This window comes from Pezoporus flaviventris, unplaced genomic scaffold, assembly GCF_033815535.1.
Source record: "Pezoporus flaviventris isolate CSIRO_AGI_PZ_B2104156 unplaced genomic scaffold, CSIRO_AGI_Pfla_v1 ptg000019l, whole genome shotgun sequence".
Classification (NCBI taxonomy): domain Eukaryota; kingdom Metazoa; phylum Chordata; class Aves; order Psittaciformes; family Psittacidae; genus Pezoporus; species Pezoporus flaviventris.
In genome coordinates, this window is record NW_026892567.1 from 983826 (window position 1) to 1008792 (window position 24967).

At 44.5% G+C, this 24967-nt stretch overlaps 1 long non-coding RNA gene across 1 annotated transcript in view; it reads right to left on the reverse strand.

The window, feature by feature from the left end:
• The window catches only part of LOC133270186 (uncharacterized), a 402598-nt gene that overhangs the window by 91166 nt on the left and 286465 nt on the right, over positions 1 to 24967 (reverse strand). The gene's annotated exons all lie outside the window — the stretch shown is intronic.

The following is a 24967-nucleotide window of genomic DNA, read 5'->3' on the forward strand; positions in this document are numbered from 1 at the left end:
TCTGTCCACGCGCGGCCCGGGCGCCCGCTGCCACCGGGCGGAGCGGCCGGCGGGGGGGGTCTCGCGGCCGCGGGAGCCCGGGGAACGGCGGAGCGGGCCCTGCCCAGCCCCGCGGCCGGGCTCGTGCGCCCCCCGCCCGGCAGCAGCATCCCCGCGGCCGAGCCTTTGGAAACTGAACCTGAGCCTTGGGACCCTGCGAACGAGGCTTTAGAACTGAAACCGGAGGCTTTGGGAAGTCACAAGGAGGCTGCAATTTACTGCTTATTTTATCCCCTTTTTCCTTTCCACAGAGGTGGATTGAGGTGAGATTGTGATGAACACATAAATGTATTGGCTTTCTCAAATCATAGGTGTGCTCACGTGCAGGATATAACTGTACGAGTTTACAATAACAGAAACAAAACACGCTAAAGATACCAGACCAGACACCAAGTTAAAAAGGTTCAGATCTCTTGATCTAAATGGAGTCACATAGCAAAAGAATTTGTAAAGGTTAAAGAAGGTGGGGGGTGAAGCTTGGTATAAGGAAAGCTAGTGCCTGGAAAACATAGGGTTAAAGTACTTTTTAGCTTAACTTAGGCTGTTGAAAGAGAACAGTGTTTATGTTGTAAGTCTGTGGGATGTAGTGGCCCCACTTAAACATGAGTTAATTGTTTCACGCTGGTCTCCTAAAGTAGTTTTAAAGAGCAATGTTTGTGTTGTAAGTCTGTGGTGAGATAACAGGCTTTAGTGACCCCACTAAAAACAAATGAGTTATTTCACACCATCCTTATCAGTTAGTTTCCAGACAGAGCCTCCCAAGGCTCTGCTAGCTTGGGATACTCCTTGTCTGCCCATCCTGCAACAAATTTTGCAGGAAGGTCACACTGTTTTAAATCCTTGCTATTTCTCAGAATAATTACAGATATAGCTGGTTGTGTGGTTGCTGGGGTGTCCAACTGTGCCAGAGGTGAAAAGTACACCGTGAGGAAGACTGCTTACTTCATCTTGAAGACCCCTGCTCACAAGAGGAAGACTGTTTACTTCATCCTCAAGCCCCCTGCTCACAATCACCACAGAGCAGTGCGCAGACGCCAAGAGGAGGAGACTTGTGAGAATAAATTCTTGAAGCTCGTTATAATATCCCCCGCCTATATGCGGGAATTATGAATATGCATGTAACTAATGTAACACTGAAAGTATATAAACCTGTACCAAATGCTAATCCCTTGCGCCTCTGGCTGCGGTCAGGCGCCCAGCGCTGTCGCTTTTGCTTTCTTGACTTTGTCCCTCACTAAACCCTCGTTACCTCGTTTAGAGGAGTGAGTTCGTATTTCACAAGCTCTCAGGAAGCTCTTCCCTGTGAGGGTGCTGAGGCGCTGGCGCAGGGTGCCCAGAGGAGCTGTGGCTGCCCCATCCCTGGCAGCGTTGGAGGCCGGGTTGGACACAGGGGCTCGGAGCAAGCTGCTCCTTCCATGTGGAAGGTGTCCCTGCCCGTGGCAGGGCTTGGAGCTGGAGGAGCTTTAAGGTCCCTTCACCCCAGCCCATCCGGTGCCTCTGGGATCCCATGAGGGGCGGCTCCTCCATGAGGAAAGGCCCCGCCCCTCACGGGGGTCCCGCTGCCTCCCCCCTTTCCCGCCCACTGCCCCGTGCGCATGTGCCGGAGGCCGGACTACAGGTCCCAGCGTGCCCCGCGCGGGGGAGCCGTGCGCTGATTGGCTGCGTCGGAGGCGGGCCCAGGGCGTGAGGCGGAGCTGGAGCCGGCAATGGCGGCGGCCGAGCGGGAGGAGGTGAGGGTGAGCGGGCGCGGCGCGGGTCTGGGGGGCGCTGCAGAGCCCGGGGAGCGGGGCTGGGGGTCTGCGGCCCCCCGAGGCTCTGGGCAGTGGGGCCGGGCGCTGCGGGGGAATGCGGGGGGCGGGTGCGAGCTCTGGGCAGTGGGGCTGCGAGATGGCTGGGAGTGTGGGGTGCTGCGAAGCCGGGGCATGGGGGGCTGGGAGCTGTGGGGGTCCCGCAGCTTTCCGGCCCTGGGGATGGAGCGGGGCTGTTGTGGGGGGCCCTGGGGGCTGTTTCCCCCCGGGGGGGAAGTGCTGCTGGGGCAGCCGATCCCCGGCACCCGGGGGGGGGTGTGCAGAGGTGTCGGTGACTCTGGGGCGGGTTTTGGCTCCTGGAGCGGGATGGGGAGCAGGAAGGGAAGGATGAAAAACCCGAGGGTGGAGATAAGAACAGTTTAATAACCGAAGCACAATGTACTAGTGCTGGTAATAGTGATAATAATTACAAGGGACATAACAAGAAGAGAGAAAAAAAAAAAAAGTAAAAGGAAAAAAAAACACCCCAGTAAACACAAGTGATGCCCAATGCAATTGCTCAGCACCCACTGAGTGATACCCAGCCCGACCCGAGCAGTGATCCTTCCCTTCCAAAGAACTCCCCCCAGTTTATGTACAACTAAAACGTCAGTGTGTTGTCAGCATTGCTCTCGGAATAAAGCCAAAAGGCAGCAGAGCACCAGGTACTAGAAAGCAAAGGAGCACTGTCCCAGCCACAACCAGGACAGTATCCACCCCTTATTCCATACCATTTATGTCATGCCAGGCCTCACACTTCCCACTGTCATGACTTGGGGCTCCATCTGCCATAGCAGTGTCTCCAGGCAGGAAAGATGGATGGTGTGTGGTGTTGGGTTGTTGGATGCTGAAGCCAGTTCCGATTCCATCGCTGCGACACTTGTCCGGTTTGATCAAAGTCCATTCTTCATTAATGGTGATCAAGGGAGTCAGGTTCAGATCTTCAGACCCACGGCGGTGGGGACAGGGGCCGCGAGGTGTCCCACGCAGTGATGGGTGTTCAGCCACCATGGAAGCGATCACGGAATTCAGTATTACACAGCATCATAACACATGCTAACTGTCCTGCCTCTGGTTACACCTCCGCTTACTCAGTTTCGTACACCCCTTCCTCTTACTTCTTTCTTTCTCTCCTTTTAGGGTTTGATTTCATAACTCTCTGGCAGGCACATGGTACCCCAACTTACTGCTTAACTACAGCAGCAGTTTGCACCGGCTTAGCCCCAGTCCCAATATTGCAAAGTCTTAGTATTATAAAACCTTAATATTGCAAAGCCTCATCCCAAATGTGCAAACCCAACAGTGTTTCTCTCTCATGCGTGATTTTTCCCCGTAGGGAGCCTGTCATTTTCTTTTCACAGAATCATAGAATGGTTTGGGTTGGAAAGGACCTTAAGATCATCCACTTCCAATTCCCCTGCCGCAGGCTGGGACACCACACGCTAGACCGTGTCGTCCAAGACTCCGTCCAGCCTGGCCTTAAACACTGCCAGGGATGGAGCATCCACAGCCTCTCTGGGCAACCTGTTCCAGGGCCTCCCCACCCTCCCAGTAAATGCAGTTGTTTTCATCATTCAGAGAATCTTTTTGGTAAAGGATCAGCGCAGCTTACAGATGGCATCGCTAATGGCACAGCTTCTAAGTACCCAAGTTTGGATCATTAATTCTTTCATCCACCTTGGAGCAAGAGTAGTCCTAAAGCATTGCTGCCTGGTTCTTAGTTGTTCTCAACATGCACCAAGTAACAGAAAAGACCCGAAGGAGAAGCTCTTGGGGTTTTATTTCTGGTGTTTAGGCAGTGGCAGTAGAGAGGAGACTGAGAGGTCTGGGAGCAGGCAGCTGTAAGCACACCTTCCTGGGATACCTGCCGAGCGGCTTGCTTTGCTTATCTCTGTTTCCCAGTGGTTTTAAATCCTGAATTGTGAGAGTTAAGTGGAATTACTTGAAGCAGTTCTGCAGACCTGGTTTTAAGAGTCCTCACAAGGTCTGTGTGTATCAGGAGGAGATGGAATACATTTTGTTTCTTTAAGCAATGCGTAATAAGCATGATTTTACTGAGCTCCAGCAAAGCTTTGAATTATTCTGATCTCACCGTATAAGGAGTTGTCCCATGCATACGCTTTGGCAGTGATTTGGTCAGGGATGAAGGTCTTGTATGCACATCCCATCCCTAACTCTTTCAGTGATTACTGTTTCCTTAAAGAGTATCTGCAGCTACCCATGTGGTTGCGGTACTGTGAGAAGTATCCTTTAGTACTTAAGTACCCCGCAGGAGTCGAGCAGAGTGTCTCAAAGCAGTTCTTAAGGCTCCTGTTGTGTAGAGCTCCTCAGTAATTTAGCTAGGCAAAGAAGTCTGTCTTTCGTGGAACTGATTTTGGACTCAAATGTACTGTGTGATTTCTCCCATCTCTAAACCTAAAGGAAGGTGCAGAACCAGTAGATAAAGGTGACGTACAGCTGTGTAGGAGGACTGACCTACTCTTCCCTTTGGAATGAAACCAAGGATTTGGTGCAGCAAAGAGCAGGGCAACATAAATGAGTATGTGAACGTCTGTCCTTATCTCTCTCTTTTATAAACTCCTCCTCTCTCTGTCTTACCCATAGTTTCTGTCTTTTTTTCCATTGCTTTCCATTCCTGCTTTCTTTTGGTATTTTGAATAGTTCTGAAGAGATGCTTCCTGGACTTCTCCATGAAGAGTGGTGTGCTAGCTGTGGCAAATCAGACTACCTTCAAAGATGGAAGAGGGAAAACAAGAAACGTAACTGACCTCAGGGGAACTACAAAGTAGGTTTTACCTTTCTTAAGTGCTTGTGTGTTGGATTCTGAGACTGTGAAATAATTTAGGAATTGAAAAACAAAGATCAGAATCTGTTGTATCAAATGGCTGAGGGTACCCAGACGAGACTTCCTGGTAGATGGTTTCTGTGCCTGAGCACTTGCAAAGTTCCAGTAGGGAAACCCAGCACTGTGGTATGCAGAAATGAGCAAGGAGCCAAAAGCTTTAGTGTTCCTCAGAATGACTGTCAGTTTTGAAAACATTCCACTTGGTTTTCCTAGCCAAAATTAATAGCAAGGAAAGTTAAAGGAGGTTCAAATTGAAGTCTTCATGCAGCAGGACTCGGGCCAGCCAGTGATGGCCTCAGCTCTTCCTTCCTACAGCAGCCTTCCTAGTACTGTGGATTGTCCTAGTACTTTTGCATCTCACCTCATCAGCACGCTCCTGTTTTTAGCACACGTCTGAAGGTCAAAAGGCAACGTCCTGGGCTCTGATGCCAGACAGCACCTCCCTTGCAGATGGACAGCAAGCATCTCCAATGCTGGGTAGCAACCTGCTACTCTCCATCCTCAGGCAGTCTGGAGCACAGGGGTACCTTTTCTTACCTCTGGATCTGAGGCTGCCACATTCTAGCACCTTCCCAGCAGTGCTAGCACCCGCACCTTAGGAAGTTTCCTTCTTCTGGCATCTACAACTACATTGTTTGTTCTTTGACAAGATGATTCTTCATTTCTTCTTAGGAAACGTTAATATGGGCAAGCACTTTGCAGGCTAGGAAAACAACTCCAAGAAGTCCTCCTTTTGCTTCACTGAGCTGTTTTCTGCTTCTCTGCTATTAGCAGTCTTGTCTTTTCTCAGCAGCATCAGTAATATCCTGGATGCAAGATCAATTGGACTAAAAATTTTGAAGACTATGCTATTTCTTGGTACTGGATTTTAATGTAAGATTCTAATGGGTAATTTTATGTTTTTCCAAACTTACTATGGAATGTGTAGGGAATTGAAGAATTGATCACGTACGTGTTTGTTACCAAACCTACTTTTAAGCTTTGCCATAATGTTGTTATGGTTCTGTATGTGAGGTAAGGATAGCACAGCATACATGCATACAGTATGGTCTGGAGTAGCTTTTGAATATCCTACCAGGCAGAAACCCAAGAGGTGCTGCTGTCTTCTGTTGCAGGACCCATCTGCCAGGTAATTCCAAACCTAAAAATTCTTGATTACGAGACTTTCAAACCAATTGCAGTTGCTAAATGTCGTGAGTATCTATATAAAACACATCCCAATTTCCAAACTGATACTAGCAATATGTAGTTAAATTCATTGTAATACACAAATCCAGTGCAGCAGGAAAAGCAACTCAAAGAACAAAAACTACTGAACAGAGTTAGCTTTATCTTGCAATTATTACTCAATAACGAGCAATTAGTAAAAATGCAGCACCAAAACAAAAGAAGTAGCTATTTTGCTGCAGCAGATCTGTGAGTATATATGCCTAAATGGCCATTCTCTCTAGATCTGTTATTGAAATCAGACTTACAGTGAAGATTCTCTCAAAGGAGATGCTGCTCAACAGATGGGCTGGAGAGAGACTTGACCATTTTCTGAAGAGACTTTCTCCATACTGAAGCCAGTTTCCCCATTTCAAATAGGATACTTTTAGAAGGGATTGTTGTTACTTTTAAAGTAGTTGGGTAGAACTGCTGCTTTCAAGGCTCAGTTTAAGGGAAGCACTCTATTAATGACAGTTGTTACCATGTATTCATTCAGTTTTGGTGTTACTAGAGCAAATCTGAAGCTCACCGTAGATAAAGGTATCTTACTGCCTTGAAGAAGAGAGTCAGGAACTCCAAAATGACAGTGCTTTTTTGAGGAATACATTCTGAATTTCAAACAAGCCATTCAGAAGGGGAACACGCATCATGCTGGGAAGCCTCTAAGGGGCTAGGACTTAAGACCAGTTTACAAAGGCTTAACTAAATAAACTGATGTTCTTTTTCTTGTCCCTCTGCCCGTCTGGCTTAGTTTGCCCAAGACATCCGGTTTTGATTGTTTGTGGTCAGGCTGACCCGTTTGTTATCTTTAGTCACTGGCTAAATAAACTGGGAACGTTCAGAAGAGAAGTTCCTGACCACAGGGAAGAAAAGGGTTTCATTTCTTTTGAGTCTGTTCTAACACAAAATTCTGATGTAACACCTCAAAGTTCTAGAGAAATGAAATGTTCTGTGAAGCGTCTAAGCTGGATCTTTGTTGGATGGAACCGTTGTTCACACTGCTTTATTTGCATTGCTTTAGAAGAAACCCGCTGAGTAAAGGCCTTTTGCAGTCATTCTTTCCTTTCTGACTTGCTTTCTGGGTGTGAAATGAAAGCAAATGTTTCCTTAGCACAGACTTGATAAAGACACTGGAGATGTCCATCCTAGGGGTCCCACTGATGGCTCTGAACAGGTTCTTTTTATGCATCACTATGCCCTGATCATTTTCTTCTCCGATGGGTAGAAAGGATCACTGGTTTTCCTCCTAAAATGAATTCTTTTTTTTCTAGGAAAGCTCCTCAAATGTTACTTTCGTAATACTGTTTCTGTGCAAGCAGGGATTTTAAATGGAGGACATAAACCAGTAACCTCCCCACACCCAGGTATTTCTCCCATTTAAGTTTGTGTGCTGTAGACTAGGCCATGGCCTGGAAAAGGCAGTGAGTTGGTCAGCCAGTGTAAATGACCAAACCAGACGTGTGCTGGTCCCATTCAGGCACCCTGAGAACTCGGTGTACGCAGACAATTCTGGCTGTGTCCAGATCTTCATATATAATCTGTCTGTTTCTAACAGCAGAGAGCCATGAGGAAATATTTCATAAGGAAGATTTTGAAATACATTTTTGCAAACCGTTCTCCTACACGAGACGAAGGCACCCTCATTTGGAGTAAGAGGTGAGCAAGAAAGATGCTCACACTTGTTCTCCCTGGGTTTCTGTTTCTTGTCTTTCTAGTGGGCTGTTCGTTGCAATGATTGTGAGTCTGCTCTTCCTTGTGTTATTGAGGTTCACAGCTGGGATTCTCTTCTGGATTTTCATCTTTGGCGTGACTGGAATTACAGGTTATGGTAGGTGTAATCCTCCAGCCTCTGAGGCTGTTTTTCCTTATTGCATGATTTTGGGCAAGGAAAGCAATTGATTACATCAGTTAAATGCTGTAGTTGGGAGAACTAGTGCCTAGGTTTAGACTCAATTAAATGAGAAGGGCCTAAATGGCAGCAAAATTTAGTAAGAATCCAGCTGTGCTGATACTTAGCCCCAGATGTAGTAACCAGAACTATTTACCCCCAGTGTACTTAGTCCGCTTTCACTTGTTCTGATCTTTCTTATCTGTAGATGTGATGTTACAGCTGGCTAGTCTCGCAGTAACGCGTGTTTAATTTTGCTTCCCTGACATGCTGAGGACAAAACGCTTCACTTGTCAAAGATTTAAATAACCCCAGCCTTGTCTTTGCACTCTTCAAAAACGCTCATTTGATATTGATTGATTTTTAACAGGCATCTGGCATTATCGCTGGGAGTACGACCATCTTAAAGGAATACCTGGATCTGAGCTCACTGTTTCTGGTGCTGGATTCCAGACAGACTTGAGAGTGCACCTGCAGCTGAGGCAAACATGGTTAGCATTTAGTAAGTGCCCTTTAAACTTGGTATCCGTTAAGGGATGTTCAGAAGATTCAGTCGCTGTCTTGCTACAGTTTCTGCCTTGTTAAATCTCCTCCTCTGCATATGTTGCTCATAGAAGTAATCAGAATTCACTTTCTTTGTACAGTACAAAAATCTACCTTTTCTGCAAAGCGACTACGTATGTGTAAGGGGCCAGAATGCAGTCGCACTAGTGATGAGAGTGAAAAAGGCTTGTGTTCCTAGCATTCTACTTCCCGTGTGTTCAGTCTTCACAATGGGGAAGCAGAAGGCAAGAACTAAGTCCCGATGAAGATAAGGAGGGGCATTTTTGTCTCTCAGTCTGTTTATGCCCCCTCCTGGAGGGCCCCAGAAATGAGACGAATAACTGTGCATCTTTTGTAGACCTGTTTACATTCAGGTCACTGCATTTTCTTGGAGGTTGTCCTGAGGCTGTGTAATGAACCATCACAAATGTCATCACTTCTGGTTTTCAGAAGTGCTTCACTGCTTTCTCTTACAAGGCCAGTGTATTTAAAACAATCCTAATGGAACAAGACAAGGAGGGGCAGAAGAGAGAACAAATATCTGTCAAATACTATTTGTGCTGCTGTTACTACTCTATTGGCAGGCCTGCAGGCACTAACTGATGATGAATGGCACATAGCCTAAAGCACTGCTTCTCCCTATTGGTAGCTAAATGAATGGAGCAGTAGTTTACTCCTTTAGTCTGCTTTCTCTGCTTTGTGTCTTCAAGTAACTGTGTTGGATCATTGAGCTCAGGAGCATCTTTGCATATTGTTGAGGCAGAGCTTTTTAGCATGCTGGCCCTAGAGAATATTAGGATTTTATTCCATCTTTCCGTGTAACTCCCCTGCCTGATTCTTAGCAGCCAATGTACAGTTTATCCAGAGGTCAGTGTCACTTTCAGATGAGTGAATTGAGGTACTACTAATGGGGACAAGCTACGTTAACTTAAGAGATCTGAACTGGCCTGAGACCAACTGCAAAGCAGCCTGCCTATGTATTCCTTCATGGAGAACCATATCAAAAATAGGTGCTGAAATGTGTGTAACAAAACCTTTGTTCTGAAGAAAGTCTGTGGCTCTGAGCACCCCAGGGGTCACTTGCCACGTGCAGTTCTGATGGCTAGGGGTACTGCTATCAGTACTCGGGATTGCAACTGAACATCATCTCTGACTATCTGGGTCTGGATTCTGAGGCTGTGTCAAAGCTGTGGGACCTGAAGCCAATTCCCCTGTCCCTGTGCAAACCTCCAGACTCCACGGCTGAGGGATACCTTCCCTTTGTCCTCCTCTCCCTCCACAGAACTCTTGGTTTCAGCTGGAGGAGACAGGGCCTGCTGTGTGTAACCATCCACCACTGCTGGGCTGGTTTAATTGTTGTCTAACCCTCTGAGGCACCCAGAATTAAGGGATGTGTCTCAGGGTGAGAGGAGGTGTGCTTCAGGCATTTAAGACTCTGCCTTCTCGAGGTGGAGTCCAGAGAATTCTTTTGCTTCCTATTGCAGCAGTAGGATTTGAAGTGACACAAATAGAAATCAGAGAGAAGCCAACTCTTTAAACAAGATCTGGGTTATGAATCAAACACTGCTCACAACTAAGAGAGGAAATGTTTCGGGACATGGTGCTCTCAGCTCTCTAACCTTAGAGCAAGTTTGTGTGATTCCAGCATCACAGCTGGAAGGTGAAAATCATTTGACCAAAACTGGACAAAAAAAAAACCAAAGCCCCTTTGTTTTCAGAAGTGCTTCACAAAGCCTCTTTGGTTTTTTTGACAGGAATGAGGGGAAAGGAGCTCACGCCAAGCTAACGCTCAGACGAGCCTGTTGATTTAAGTACACGTAAATGTTAAAGGAGTATGTATCAGAAAACTGCACTCTTCAGGCAAAGTTGACTCTTCATCTCCTTTTTATTTGTTGTATCTAAATACTACAGATGAGCAGCATTAGAGTATAAATGTGCAAAATGCTTGTTATGAAAAGCAGAATTTGTTAGGGGTGAACTGGCAGGGTCGTGCCCATTCTGACAAACTCTGGGCATGTAGAATTTCCCCCCCCAAAGCTATGAAATGGGGTTGATGATTGGCAGCTGCAGTGAGAGAAGGAAAGAGCTGCTCCAGCAGGGAATTCTATGGAGTTCATGAACAATAGTGCAAAACACAAGGGGTGGGGAGAGGGGGGAATTACAGAGGCAGCCTGTTGGTTCGGTTCTTCATAAACCTAACTTTTGTGTGTTTCCAGTGGTAATACTTTGTGGTGCTGAGGTCATAATCATACTGATGCTGATCTTCCTAAGGAATGGGATCCTGATCACCATTGCATTGTGCTTATAAGAGCTTTCTCATTTGCAGTAAGACATTTCTTATCTCCCAGCTCCCTGCCTTAAGAGTACAGACGCTGTTAGCGGCCCCATGTATCCTGGGTGCAAGGAGGTGTGTGCCCAGTGTGGGGCACTGTTAATAGGAGCCTAAGAGCTACAGCTGCCAGCTTTGCTCTGTCATTGAATTGTCTCCAGAGAGACATATACTAGTGGTAGAGGAGTGGTGTTGTTTTGGCTGGGGCTTTTAATTTAGGAAAGACCTTTTTTTCTGGAAATGCATAAGTCACATAAGATGTGGGAGGCCTCTTCATTTTGTGTTTTCTGAAATCTGGATAGGCTTTATTCACAGTGGTTCCTGGTTTATCCAGTGCCAACTCTTAGTTGTGGTTTGAGTTTGGTTTGGGTTTGTTTTAATGGGAATATAAGAAAGGAGAAATGGACTTAACACGCCCTTGGATTTAATTGCAAATAAGCTAAGGCCTTGAGGGCCTCGGAAGTAAGGCTCTTTTAGAGCACATGGAGTTAGCTCTGAGTTTATCTGTGTGCACTTGCTTGTAGTTTTCTGCCCTCTCTGTTGGTGTTATGGTTCTCAGGAGTCAGGGTTTAGGATTTTTGTAATGGGATTGGGAAATGCTGAGGTTCTGCCTTCAGCCAGGTACCTGTTTCCTGTCTTACGCTACTGTGCAGTCAAAGCATTGCAATTAATTTTGGCAGGACTGAATTATCCTCTTCAGTTCCTGTTCATGACAATACAGGAACACTGTTAACGCTCTGAAGCACTTTTGTTCACAACCTTGACAGGTAGAAGGATTTCAGGAAGTTCATAAACTTCCTGCTGGGAAGTGCTAACATTCTGTAGTTTTTCAGCAGCAGGGAAAGGTCACTTGAGGGTGATGGTTTTACTCTCCTGCGTAATGCATGAGGTGAAGCTCTGTGTGCAATTCCTGGAAACCTAACAGCCCATGCCCTGTGTTCGGGAAGGTGCAAACCAAGCTGCTAATGACTGGAAATCAAATTGCATTTTTCAATGCCTTTTAACTCCTCTTTCAAAACTACTGCAATTGTCTTGAAATCCATAGGGGCAAACAGTTAACAGTCGTTACTCCATCCATGGTGTCTGTGGAAACCAAGGGGCCTATCGTGACCTGCTGCACGCTGCTAGTACGTAGTGACTGTTTCTGCTGTGTACCCCTACTGGACTTCTGCATTTCCAGACTCAGACAGAAATGGATGTGTTGCTCTTCAGCTCCTGATTGCACATGAGGGTTTGCACATGGCAAATTGATAATGTTGATTGTAGTGCTGCTGATAAAAGCGGAGTGGTAGAAATGGCAAAGTGAAGATGTAAAGACATCTGAAGAAAGAGCCTGCAGTATTCTGAGATCCCAGCTCTAGATTATGCTGCCACTATCAATGAGTAGCTCAGAGTCAAAAGGATGATGCTAGAAGAGGACTGAAAAAAAAAGCTTCTTTCTTAAATTGCTGCAGCTTACTGACATGTTTTGTTTCTTTCACAGGACTGCTGGCTATATAATGTCTGTGTTGTTCTAGCCAATCGTCACCTTCATACTCATTGCAGTTTGTATTTCCTATGAGGCTGTGACAGCTGTGTATCCTTCTATCTGTGTACCTCTCTGGAGGAACAGTCTTATGGTCTACAAGACCGGTTAAGTCTCTGCTTTCACCTTAGCCAAACCAGTGTTAAAAGGGCTATTTGGTCACTTGGCACTTGCTGCACAGGTGCACTCCTCCTCAGTGGCCATTTGCGTGTGATGTACCAACTGGATAGTGAATTCAATGTCATTAGAAAGAACTGGACTAAAACCCATGCCAAGGTAGAGGATCATACAAGGTCTTTTATACTACATAAGGCTGGCTTCAAGGGGTGAAAAAGGAACCTGAGCAAAGAGTGACTATGCCCTTTCTTGGCTGTATGCTCTGTGAACCTGATGTTAATGGTCGCTTAGTTAGCTTGGGTGGGCTCCACGTGTGTTTTGTACAGAATAATGTAGGGAAGGAGTGAGAGAACACAGAGCGCCCGGAGTCCTCTGAATTGCCTGACAGCAGCCATTGTCTGTCCCTGGAAAGGCAAGGCTTTGGTAAAGTGTCAGAAAGGGGACAGTCAGGTTTTGCAAACAAATTGTTCTTTGTCATGCAAAGAGGGCCATGGCATACAGCTCTGGGATGAAGTCTGCTGAGTTCTGTAAGTACTGAAAGTATTCAGTCTTGTCTGTGGCCCTTCATACACATCTCTGCATAGCAAGAGCGTTTTTCTGTGAGCGGCACAAGTGTTTTAGAGCTTGTGGTTACCCCCTGCAGACTCCTGAGTTGCTCAAAGCCCACAGCTCTGGGATTCCTCCTTCAAAAACCTCATTCAGTTTTCTGGCTACATCAGGAGAACCTGTGTATAAAGTAATGGCTAATCAAACACCATGCAAGTATGCAAAGCTGACTTGTGACCCAGAGGGAGGTGTTACAAATACTTCCCTGCTGTGAGAGCTATCCTAATTGTATTTCTTAATCGCTGTTAAATGCAATGTGAGAAAATGTGCGTACCTTAAGTAATGATTCCTCATGTTAAATCTGAAAATAGTGCTTCGTGTTCAGCTAAGACTCCTTTGTTCAAAGCAGTTTAGAGCTATGAAGCATTTTCTTTCTGCAGTGTCCTGTTAGCAGGTGAGTATCAACCAGCCTCATTTTCTGGGTAAGAAAAGAAGACGCAGAAATAGAGGTTTATTTGGAAAAGTGTTCCTGAATTCATGAGGATTTCTGGTTTTGTGGTTCTCAAAAGGCAGTGGAAGAATTTGAAAGCTGTGCCTCAGACTTGCCCAAAGAGCAGCCAGGTTTCAAAGCAGAGGCTTGGCTGCTTTTGCACAGTGATGACCTTTATGGAGCTCCAGAAATACTTGTCTTTTGACTTGAGTGTGGGGTTGAATTGAAGTGTTTCTTGAAAACTAGAATTATTTATCAAATATTATAGCAAGGTTATTTTCAGGTGTTTAAATGTCAATGCACTGCTGTGGTTAGGTACATCCCAGACAATTCCCCAACATCCTGATACCCGAACACTAAAAAAAAGGGATTAGGAACTGACTGGTTTTATTTAACGCCCAAACTGAGCAAACGCATGAATTGAACAACAGAAGTAAGGAAGAGTAATTTCATGTAAAGACTGCTCCTGTTTTAATACCATGAGATGGGTAAGGGAAGCTGTGGCAGCTTGTACAGAATGGCTCAGCTCAGTTGATTTCAGCTCGGTTGTGCTGATTTGCACAGGCCTCTGGTTTTCAATTGTTCTTATTTCCTCATTGTTGCTTTTTATGTGAGCAGCTTTTCTTTAATGAAACGGAAGCGTTTGTGTATCTTAAAAGTATATTTCTGACATTCAGATTCCATATCTCTAGGTTTCAGTCGTGTGGTAAGCAGCCCTGTTTGCCAACCGTATAGTTAAAATTAAACACCTGCATAGGACATGAGTCCTTATATATGCAAGCAGGTTACATAGTACTGGAGTGCAGTGTTGAATGATCTAATGAGACATCAAGCAGAATGATGTGATTTGTATGAAGCTGCTAAATTTCAGAGCCTGTGAACACAGGATTCAGTGCTTATCATTGTGGTGTTGATTTCTCTTCCCGGACAGGCTTTTAGCACAACCAAGGTGACTGAACTGTGTGCAGGTGCTCAGCGTACTTTTGCTTTTTACGGAGGAGAAAGCCCGTACCTGAGTACCTCTTCATCTTCCAGGTAGCAGATGCCTTTGTCTTTCTCTGGCTGGTGAACTTTGCAGTTGCACTGGGTCCACAGACCCTTGCTGGTGCCTTTGCCTCTTGTTCCTGGGCCTCTGGAAAACCAGCTGATGTTCCACTATGGCCACTCTTCATTGGAACAAGCAATGCGGTGAGACTGTGGGGCTGGACGTGAGCCCTGTCACATATCCAGCAAGTGCAGGTTTTACATGTAGGGAAGCCATTCTGCAGATGCTGCAGCCCCCCCAACCCGACTGCCGCCCCCGCAGCACGCGCACACACACGTGTGCACCTATGGTCTGAGGTGTCATGAGCCCAGAGGGCTGAAAAGCATTTCTCTTAGACTGTATGATTTATAATGGTAAGAGAGATATATAAGCATTTCTATTATTATTGTGGATAATTTTAATTATGTATATTTTTATATAATTATATATATTCTATAATTATAAAACCTTACTTACGTGTTCATGTGAAACTTTGAGCCTTGAGACTTTTGTTTGCATTTCATGATTTTTATGAGGGCACATTTCATTAAGGAGCCAACCCAAACCAGCCTGGGATTCTGAGATTCTGTGATTTTGTTCCATACCTTTAGCACAGGATGTAATTCTTAAATAATGGGCAAAATGAACCACAGATTCCTTCCAGTGCCAGTTATGTTAGTAGGGGTAAGACTGGAAAAGTAAATTGTGTTTTCTTCACCAGTGTCAGGAAACATGACCAAATTCAGGTTCCTCTTCATGCTGCATCAACAACCACCGCATCTTCAGGACCTGTGCATGCATCTTGTTCCAGTGCTAAGTAGTGCAGTTAGTTAGTAACTACTGCTTGTGTCATAGCTACAGAAGATCCATCATGCCTCAAACCTTAAATGGTGGCAGGTGTGGGCATATATGTAAGAGCACCAAGTTTTTACAGTGATGCCTCTATCTTCTCTCTGGCTTTTTAATTTTACTGAGAACTAACTTAGTACCTTTCTGGCCTAGTTTTACTTGTCAGTAAAGTCACTCTTTCCAGTTGTCTTCCTATTTTCTCAGTAGCCTTTGATCTGTAAGGATCCGTCCCAGCAGCTGTGGCTGTCAGCTTCAGTGTTTCTAGTGACTTTGCTGCTGCAGACTCTAACCAGGAAAACACTGAAAACCTCTTGATAGCCTTCATGACATGATGTGATGTGGCTTGTTCTTCAGGTGGCACCATGTCTTGAATGCAGACATCTGCTGCCAGTGACTACACCCACTTGCATTGGATGGGAGTCACCAATAGCTCCACAGATGCAGCCCCAAACCAACATCTGCATAAAGGTAATGGAGAATAAATCTAACAAAAGAGCAATTTACCTCCTGGCATGCCTGTTTCTAACAGGTGACTTCTGTAAAAATAGTTTGATCCAGCTTGGGTACATTGTGAGAGCTTTAAGTGTTAATAGGATTCAAACCACCTTGAATAGAAATAAGCATTAAAGGTAAACCACGTAAGCTGAGGAAGGCATCTTGAAGAGCACAGGAGGCAGTTGTGTGAAAGACAGGACACGTGCACTTGTGTTCAGTAGGGAGGTATTCTGTGATTCTGTCATTTATGGCCTTAGTAGTACTGAGCATTTCATTAAATGCGTCCTCATTACTCTGCTTCCCTCAGTTGATTGTAAGTGCTTGGCACAGATGGGCTGGCAGGACTGGGGCAGTGGGGAGATGCCCAAAAGGCTCAAGCGCCGCAGTAGTCAGTGATCCAAAAGTGCTGGTGGGCTTAACTAGACAAAATCTACCCTCCAGAATGCTCCTTACCCAAGGGTATTGGTGGAAAGTGTTTGTCCTTCAGCCTTGCAGTCAGGGGAAAGGGTGTGAGAAGGAGTGAACTGATACAGCATGTCCACAACTGGTAGATTATAGGCACTGCCACAGACTGGGTGTTTTCTGGCAGTCCTGATGCAGGTGCAAAGGCAGTCCTGAACTATTTGGTGGCAACCATCAAAATAGCAGACTCATGATTCTCAGCTCTGGTGGAATCTGGCTTGTGAGATACAGTGACTGTGCTCGGGCACCCTCATGGGGATATGAATCATTTTCCTTGCAGACAGTGGTCTTGCTGCTTTGTGTGAGTGCAGTGGCTGTTCACAGTTTGCAGATACCATGTGAAATGCATTCTTTCTCTACTTAAAAGGGCAAAGTAATTTGTCAGGCGTGTGGCACGTGAAATCTTCACCATAAACACTGTGTGACTTGTGCAAGCAGGCTGCCTGAAATACAGACGCTGAGGCTTCTTGCATCAATCACAGCTGGGTTAATCAAATCAAAGCACAACATTCTTTTTCTCTGGAAAACTGAAGTCATAGCCCTGTGTCCCTGTTGTAAAAGCAGAGATGCCCTCCCTCATGGGGAATTCAGGGCCCATACTCCCACAGATCATCCATCACAAATGTCCAGCTCAACAGAAGCGTACCTTTGAGTTCCTCCTGTGGAAGTCAGGACTGTGTGTGCCACTGTGAAAGCTGAGAAGGCTCTTAGAAAATGGGTAGTCTTGGCTCCAAGAGAGTTTTGTTTTGTTCAGATTGTTTTCAATTGCAGTAGAAAACTTGAGTGTCTGTATCAGGAAGACAATTTTGGTTGTTTTCCATTATTTTGTGAAAATAAAATATTCTTTTACATTATTTTTCTTATCTCCATTTTCGTCTCCATCTCTATGTGCATACCGCTCCTGTGCTTGGATTTGGCTGTGACTGTAACAGATGGGAACCTCGCTGAGAGTTGATTCCCTCTCCTGACTGAGAGACAACCCAGTGTGGGTTTTTCACAGTGTATTTGGCAGAGTCCATGTGTGTATGTTCATGGTGAGTGTTTGTCGGAAAGAGGCAGGAAACCATGAGGGTGCAGCTGTTCCGTGAGCTTCCTGCTTGGGCACGCTGGGCCACCTGGCCAATGCTGTCAGTGTGACCAACACTGAGATGATGAGGAACTGCACGGGCCCACGAGTAAAGAGTGGCAGAGCTGGCATAAAGCCCCTTGTGTTTCTAAGGGTACAAAAGCAGGAGCCTCTTGTAGCTGACTCCGAGGCCTCACCTATGTGTGGATGGACCTCGTAGGAACTTTCCTGATTACCTGAGTCTCCCGGCAATGGCTGCAATGGGGCTTCCCAGCTGAAGTGTGGGCCTGGAGGATGGTTTGATGATGGCTGGTGATGTCTTTCTTCTAAGTCTCTGGTCTCTCTCTGCAGTATTGATTCGATGCACTGCTAATTGTCATCTGTACTTTACTTATATACATGTACACAATTTGTTTTACTGTACTTACTTACTGTATGGAAATATCCACCCAGTTCGCTTTACTGTGCTTGTTTGCTTTAGTGTGCTGGTTTAATCCACTGTGCATGTTGTACAGCGAGTGTGTGATCACTTTGTTGAGTACCCTTCCTGTCAGCAGAACACTTGTGTACCCAGCAACCTCCCTGCCTCTCTTACAGACACCAGGTCCTGCTGCTTTCCCCAAGGTGGAACTGGACGTCTACGGAAAAGGACCTACCATGTACAGGATGGAACCAAAAGCAGCCTTGGAGGAGACAAAACAGCGAAGGGAGGGCCAGCAGACTGCCGCCCAGGCAAGGTAAGGCAGCCTGCCCACCTCTCCTCCTCTGCTTCGCAACTACCAGCCTTTGAGCATCCCCACCTTCTGTTGGGGCTTCTGAGAACACATGACCACCTTAGTGGAGTGACCAGCGACAGGACAGCAGGCCTGCTCCCCTGCCTTGGCCCAAAGCTGAGCAGAGGGAGGCCAAGCAACATATCTTTGCCTCTCCACTAGCTCAGCTGTTAATTAGTCTCAGCTATAAACATCATGCAGGCATGGGCTTAACTTTATTGAAGTTTGCACATAGACCTGCAACAAAATAAAGTGATTGAGATTGAGTGAAGTTTCCATCGAGTGACAACAAAACATAAAATGAAGCAGTGTGAGGAGGGGCATCTGTAGCAAGGATGGATTTTATTGTTTAAGTGAAAATTGGATGTTCTGGGCCAGTGGTGCCCTGTGGCAGCTTCTCACAGCTGCAGCTACATGACAGCTGACACAAAGGGCTGTGAGCAGCTGTAGCCTGTTAGGAGCAAGTGGAAGTGAAGCCAGAGTTAGTGTATGTAAGGAATGGAAGGAGAGCAGAGACAACTCCTAATTCAAGGGTATTGCCAAAGGTTAATGTTGCTAATTCAGGCTGTGGCTGATGGCAAAGGCCGTGGAAGCAGTCCTGGCTCAGCTGGAGGAGCTCACCCTCTGGTTGCTCAAATGCATGGTGTATTTGGGTCACTGGTAATGCCGTCTTTTGTAAAGCCAGCTTGTTTCAGATGTCAAAGGGAGAAATAGAAATGTATGAGGACTTGAAAGGTGAACAGTGGCAGGGAACTCAAATTATCTACCTGTGAAAAAGATGAAAAGGTAAATATTAAGGTAACAAAAGATCCAAGAGATCTGAGGCTTTTTCTTTCTCCACCTGTGTTTCTCTGGGCAAATCATGTACTCCCCAATCTAGAGGTGTCATTGCACCAGTGAAAAGTCCTAAGCTTGAGACAGTCAATGGTTAGTTGAGAAGCTTTCAAAGAAGTGTGTTGGTTAGCCAGTGCTTGGAACCAGCTGTGGAGTGTGGCAGACATGCAGGTATGACTAGCATAAGCAACTGTGGTTGATCAGAGAGTTTACTGTTTCTGCTTGAGTCATTCTTTTGGGTACTGTGAACCCAGGTGTAGCAGGGATGCTCTGTTGATATGAATCAACCCTACCAGTAGTTCAGTTTTATTAAAACTGAAGGTCACTGGACATTTGATGGTCAAGGGAATATTAGCTTCAAACTTGTCCAGACCTTGGGAAAACTTAGAATCATAGAATAGTTAGGGTTGGAAAGGACGTTAACATCATCAAGTTCCAACCCCCCTACCATGGGCAGGGACACCTCCCACTAAACCATTCCACCCAAGGCTTCGTCCAACCTGGCCTTGAACACCGCCAGGGATGGAGCATTCACAGCCTCCCTGGGCAACCCATTCCAGTGCCTCACCTGGAATTTCTTCCCTATATCCAGTCTAAACTTCCTCTGTTTAAGTTTGAACCCGTTACCCCTTGTCCTGTCATTACAATTCCTACTGAAGAGTCCCCCCCCAGCATCCCTATAGGCCTCCTTCAGATACTGGAAGGCTGCTATGAGGTCTCCACGCAGCCTTCTCCAGGCTGAACAGCCCCAACTTTCCCAGCCAATCTTCATACGGGAGGTGCTCCAGTCCCCTGATCACCCTCTTGTCCCTCCTCTGGACTTGTTCCAACAGTTCCATGTCCTTTTTATGTTGAGGACACCAGAACTGCACACAGTGCTCCAGGTGAGGTCTCACAAAAGCAGAGTAGAGTGGCAGGATCACCTCCTTTGCCCTGCTGGTCACGCTCCTTTTGATGCAGCCCAGGATACGGTTGGCTTTCTGGGCTGGGAGTGCACACTGAAGTCGGCTCATGTTCATTTTCTCATCGACCAGCACCCCCAGGTCCTTCTCCACAGGGCTGCTCTGAATCTCTTCTCTGCCCAACCTGTAGCTGTGCCTTTACTTCATAAGTAGTGATCAAATTCTTGGCTGGTTCATATTTGCATGAGTGTACTGAACTCCCCAGCTGCAGGTCTATCCATAAATTACCCCTTGAGCTTTCCTTGATAATGAAATCAACACTTTAAATGTGGACTTTTTAACCATACCATATTGATGTTGTCAGATCTAACTGATATTCGTACACAAAGTGGATAGTTAGATAAAAACTGAGAGGACTTATTCTCTATTACTGGCAGTTTTTCCAAAAAAGGTTTGCTGGGTTTCTAGTGTAAGGAAAGCAGTAGAAAACACTGTTGGCATATGTTGCCCCTACTTTGCAGCACGTTGAACCCCCAGGCAACTCTTAAACATCAATAGCAATAGAAATTACTACTAGAAAAACAGCACTAAGAGCCAAGTAGTGGTGTAGGAAACCCTCTTGATTCCAGAAACTGGTGATGTTTTCTCAAAGTTTTTAAGGTTTTCAGCAAATAATATATCAGATACCACAAATTGAGGAATGATAGTAAGGTAAATGTGAATTCCTGGATCAGAGAACCTGCAGTTTCTTGCAGGGCATGGAGAACTTTAATTTTGCATCCAAAAGGGATAGGAAGTTTTATATTTATTTTTCTTGAACTTTGATGCAAATTGTTACTGTTCCAGAGCTTTTTTCCGGATCATATGATACCTTTTCCAAGTGAGCCCCATGCAGCTGTAAGCCACTCTGGGATATTACAGGTGTGTAATCTTTGAATGAAGATGAGCCAGCATAGCTTAGAATTTCCCATTGCCTGTTTTTTTGTGAGCATAATTCTTTGCCACTGTTGGATCTGTTCCTAGGTTATGAATACCTCAAAATATGGTTACTACTTTTTTCCATATGAGGTATGAAGTGGTGTGTCCCTGCCAGACAGTTACTGTATGACCGCACTTGGAAACTTAGGCATTCTTTCGGAGTGTCAAAACAGAAGATGAAGTAAAAATGGTTAATGCCTTTCTTGGGTATTTCAGGTGAAAGACCCTGTTTCCTTAAAAAGGTGGAGTGCTGCAGTACTTGGCACATACTTAACAGCAGGCATTGGTAGGATAATGAGGAAATGGGAATGTGATACAACCCCCTAAAAAAAAAGGCTTAAAAGGTTAAACTTAATGAGTAGAAAATTCAGAGTGACTAGTATGATTTGTTAGCTGGAAGGCTACTGTAGCCTTTGGGGAAAAACAAGGTAGGTCACTCAGTGTTAGTCATCTTTAAGTGGACACAAGATTTTAACTTACAGTGGGAATAGATTCACAGAATGACCATATCAGGGATCATGGTCTTACTTCCCACAGAGGGGAAAAATGAGTACTAAAGGTGGAAACATACTCATCACTCTTGCTTGCTTGTCACTAGAAAAATTAATTAATAGAAGAACTTTCAGTGGTCTTAAGACAACAAGCCTATGTGTGAGTTTTGGGGATAAAGACTGGTTGGAAAGGCAACATAAGAACACAGGATTTTAAAGGTAAAACTAAAAGAAATATTAAAGCTAGGTTGTTGAGGGTTTTTTTTTAATTATATAATAAATTCTACTCTAGCATCCACCAGTAAAGGAAAAACATTAAATAAATAATTCTCAAAACATTCTTCTGTATTAAAAAGTTATATCCTTATAAAAATGGATGTTTAGTCAGGAGGTTAAGCTAACCCCCAATGGATAAAAAATGTTTCAAATTAAATATAATTGACACATACAGAACTAGATTCTGTAAATAATTTTTACAAACCTAAATAAAAAGAATTAATTTCTACAGATGCTGCATATCCAATGAAAATTGGTTCACTTTTGCTACCCAAATATCAAGTAGATTTTGCAGTGTAACATAAACATTTGATTTGGATGCTCTTGCCCATATACGATATACAGCGAATGTGCAGAGCTTGTGGGTAAGATTAAGAATCATTCTAAAGAGGTAATGGTTACACCCCATTTTGATAGATGGAAAAATCTGTTGTGAACGCTCCTCTGTTGCTGTTTTATGGTGTATTGTCTGTTTAATTGTATTTTGTTCAATAAAACTTAGGAGGCATGAGGCAGAGAACACCTTTGTGAACTGTGCAGTCCTCACGCACGTTTCAGCAGAAGCTGTTGGGTCAGTTGTTCACAGCCAGTCCCTATATCCTTGGAAACTTTCATTAAGACAAGTTGACGGTCTTGGTTGTTACTTGTGATGTGCTTGGTCAAGTAGCAAGAGAGACATTAGTTTTACCAACTCAGTGCTTACAAGTGATTAAAAAATCACTTCTGATACTTTTATAGTTTTTTGTGGATTGAGCAGTGAGCGAGTAAAATATTTTTCAAGTATGTTTTTCTTGACTTTCATTGAAAGTGAGTATTTTGGCTGATGGCATTAAGTCAGAACATCTGAATAGCCTCAGAACAAAAACCAGTTAACTGCCTGCTATCCATTTAGCATGTGCTAAGTGAAATTACTAGGTCTGACCTACACCAGATGTCTGTGTGTACCGAAGAGAGGTTTGACCTATAGCCTAAAAATAAAGTGTGTCACTATTAGAATTAGAAGCCATATTTATTAGAATATGGTTTCTCTGAGACAACACTGTATGTACATGTCTAGTGGTAGGCAGTGTGAATAATCTGGAAGTCTTGCTGTAGGCTATTTAAGCAAATCGGATGCTTAAAAGCATTTCAAGAAGGAAGGTAGCATGAAGCTCTTTATCTGAGGCCTCTCTTTACTCATGACAGCATTTCCAATGAATAGACTGCACAGCCTAGAGTGTTGACAGAACTGAGTCGTTAGTAGGTGATATCCTACCCTCACTGAAGTCAATAAGGTGGTGTTTTTTTTTTTTAAATTCCTTTGAAGGGTCAAAATTCAAAATTTTATCCTAGATTTCTTTCTTCCCCCCCCCCCCCCCCTTTTTTTCTTTTTTTTTGTTTTGGTTTGGCTTGTTTTTTTGTCTGTGAATAACATTTCTGCAATTTTTTATGTTGGAGTTTTTTATATTTAATTGTATTTTTAACAGAACTTTTTTCACTATGCAGTATGTCAGTGTTTTAAATTTAACAGTGACACCTTCAAAAACAGAAGATTGAAATTACTTGGGTAATTACAGTTCTTTCTGGTTTTGTTTTTAAGAATAAACCTATTCCCCTCCCACTGCCCACTGTTTAATAGATGCAACTGATACTCAGGTTTGGTCGGTAGACTTGAAGTTCAGAGTTCTGTTGGCCAATTTCGCAGCTTCTTTCTAATAGCTTTTTACATGTGATGTGAATACATTAGAAAAACCTATGGTAGACAGCACATGTCCAGCCTGTCTTCCAGAGGAATAAAAAGAACCTTGCACCTGATGTAGGATATGTTAAAGAAGAGAGCACATGCCTTTCCTAAATAAGCATAACAAAATAAATTTTATATATGCAAAAATTAAGTTAAAGACACAGCGGGCTTACCAAGACAGGCACTCATCCTTTTGTGAAAGGTAGAATTCCTGGTAGTGACTTTTCCTTTTGGCCTTCCCCATTGCCATCTCTTGCCCCACTCCCCCATGTTCTGAGTTGTTCTCATTCTCTGCCTTCACAGATTTCAGAGTTAAGCTTTCTTTCTCTAACCATTCTGCCACAGAAAGTCTCTCTGTCCCTGACCAGTTTCCCGTCCGATTCTGTTCCAGATTTCAGGCTGAAATAGCCGTGCACAGAACTTCAGTCTCTTGTCAATCTCCTCGGCATGTCCAGTCTGCCTTTCCTCATTTTCCCTTCTAGGTTTTTCTGGCCTTTCTGCCAGTCTAAAGCTCTCAGACTGACTGAAGTCAACAGGAGACAATACTGAGAGTCAGTAACAGCTCTTCACTGGCACTGCTTGGGGCCCTAGAATTTGTCAGCAGGTTCAGGGCAAAATCCTGCTCATTCCCAGCAGCATTGGGCTGGATCACTGCCAACTGTCGTCACATCTTTGAAGAAATCAGTCATCAAATTCAAACTGGATTCACAGAGCCTTGGGAAAATGTTGGCTTCTTTGACTGTCAGAAATAGTGTGTAATGCTTGAGAAGCGTCCACCTTAGCAAATATTTTCCATGCTACTGCAGCCAGTCTTTCATTCAAAATGTTGCAGGTGCAGACAGATAAGGTTTCTAGTTACGAGTATGGCTCTCAAACTTCATTGCATTTAGTGACATCTAGAGTTTCTGATTTTTGTTGTATTAATCTGAGACAGTGCAATGTTTTTTTCCTGTTGTTTTCTCACCTGTTGATTGATTTGTTTTTTTACCAACAAAAGGCATTTATTTTGCTTTGGTTTTTGTTCAGATTGGTTTTCAATGGGTTGGCTTTGCAGTTAAGCAAATCATCATTGAGTCCTCGGTGCTGTCATACGCTACTCTCGGAAAGACATGGTGACGTTTGCCACCAGCCTACAAATCATGTTATATATTTCACTGCATGGGAGAGAGGGTGCAAGTTTGTTTCTGCGTACCGTGTGACTGGTAATCCCTGCCTGCAGCATACCATCATTTAACTCTGCAATTCATCTTCCTGTATTAAGGACTTATTTTTCTGATATTAGGCATATATTGGTTATCTGTTTGAAGAGGGATCCATTCCCCCAGTAGTAAATTTGCACATACCTCCGTTAAATAAAAACAACCAACCAACGAACAACCAAAACAACAACAGAAAACCCTTCCAAAACCAAGCCAGAACAAAAATCCCGAAGAAGGGATCTTTTCTCCTATCCTTAGTTCTAGGTGTTTACTGCATTCAGTTCTGACTCTGAAATATTTTTACTGCGCATTCCTTCTGACGTTTACTAGTTTAACTTCAGCTTGCTCAGGTTTTACTTTCTCACACAGTCCTCAGCTGTCTTAGAAAGAAAAAGATGGATCTGGGATTGCGTTTTTCCTAGCATTATTGCTCCTTTATTTTAATTGATAGCATGGGCACAACGATGACTGTTGAAGCTGAGCTTTGTATTTTGTATTCCACTTTGGTCTGCTGAGTAAGAAAAGCGTTTTTCATGACAGCACTTCTGGTTTGAAGCTCTTATGGCAGAAATCCTGG